The sequence below is a fragment of the Malania oleifera genome, chromosome 6, assembly GCF_029873635.1.
Source record: "Malania oleifera isolate guangnan ecotype guangnan chromosome 6, ASM2987363v1, whole genome shotgun sequence".
Classification (NCBI taxonomy): domain Eukaryota; kingdom Viridiplantae; phylum Streptophyta; class Magnoliopsida; order Santalales; family Ximeniaceae; genus Malania; species Malania oleifera.
The window spans coordinates 93975768-93977465 of record NC_080422.1 but is presented as its reverse complement, the minus strand read 5'-3'; the positions used below and the strand labels follow the sequence as shown (position 1 = coordinate 93977465).

At 30.7% G+C, this 1698-nt stretch overlaps 1 pseudogene; it reads left to right on the top strand.

Annotated features, from left to right (window-relative positions):
• The first annotated feature begins 460 nt into the window (after nucleotides 1–460).
• LOC131158938 (5S ribosomal RNA) lies at nucleotides 461–581 on the top strand (annotated as a pseudogene).
• The last annotated feature ends 1117 nt before the right edge of the window (nucleotides 582–1698 follow it).

Here is a 1698-nt window from a genome sequence, read left to right as displayed (position 1 = left end):
GTGCAATCCTTGTGATGGTGAGCCAAGTCGGGGATGTAGGCAGTATTGGCCGAACTCCGATAACATATCGTGCATGTATTTTATATTTCCAACACTTTATATTCCTGCACATGTATGTTATATTCGATATATTGTGAATGTTGCACATGATTTGATTTTCACATATTATCTGCGCATTTGGGTTTATGTGTATATAGAAAGACCCTAAGTTGTGAAATACTACTGTTGAATTAGCTAAACTTAGGAATAAATTTTAAATACCCAATTCACCCCCTCCCCCCCTCCCCCCTTTTGGGAATACACCAAAGTCAACATGGTTAGAATCTATGTAAGATTTACATTATTCGTTTTTCTTTTCTTTATTTTTTAGGTAAAATCTATCTCTTTTTGTTTGTGACTAACGAACATTATTGGAAATTTTTTTTTTTAATTTCTTGAATTATAGAGAAATACTATGTTCTGGTGCGATCATACCAACACTAATGCACCGAATCCCATCAGAATTCCGCAGTTAAGCGTGCTTGGGCGAGAGAGTACTACTAGAATGGGTGACCTCTTGGGAAGTGCTCATGTTGCACCCCTCTTTTAAGAAAAAAAAAAATTAAAAAGAAATACTATGTTCTATTTGTTATGGTGTGAATTTCGTTTAATATGGTATATTTTTTAAAATAAATAAATATTTTTAAAAAATAAGTATATGTACAATTGTGTGTAGGAAAGGAAAAAAATTTACATATACTAAAAATAAATCTTAGTACATGTTCTTTTTAAAAATTGCAGCAGCAACTTGCGACTAATTCATTTAAGAAAAATATATCATTTATTTAAGAATTGAGTCTACAAATGTCTCTTGAAAATGTATTTAGGAACCTTCTTTCTCTCTCTATAGTAAGTCTTGTCGCGACATCAAGGAAAAGCTAGGGATTGGTATGACGAGGGGTGATAATAATAATGGTTTAATGGAGTTGTTACTAGCCTATTATTTTTCTAAGTGCAGTTAGTTCACCTAATTACTGCCCGTTGATTGGTCTCTAGACTAATCGTAAGGCAAAGAAACCAGCAGTCTCAGTCTGCTTTTACCAAAGTTGGGATTAGGAGTACAGTTATGCAAAGGAACAATATTAGCACCCCTTTCACATTAGTTCTCTAAAGGGTACTTTATTAGTTATGAATTATCTCAACTTGAATCATATGGTCCTTAACTAACCCCTAAACAAACCAATAAATATTAAATTTTTGAAATAAAATGTAAAATCAAGTGTGATTTAGGAATGTCTAATAAAGCATCCAAATGAGGGGATCTCATTAGATAAACCCCCTCAAAATTGATATAGGTGAGGTCTAAGACACCTCTTTACCCTTTGTTTTATAATTGGGACACATATATACACAAAATAAGGTATATACAAATACTAAACATATAAAATCATCATACGAATACATCATATTTAAGCAAAAAGGATCTTTAAAACATTCCCACATTTTCAAACACTCTCAAGAATTTTCTTAAATTTTCCAAGATTTGTTTGCAATTTTCTAGGATTGTTAAAGAATTTTCTACATATTATTGATATTTTATATTTTATTTTTCCCGAGTAAAAAATAGCTCAAAGAATTTTTCTTGTTTTTCTTTCTATTTTTCCATAGTTTTTTTTTTACTTTTCACTATTTTTCCCGTTTTTTGAATTAAAAATTAAT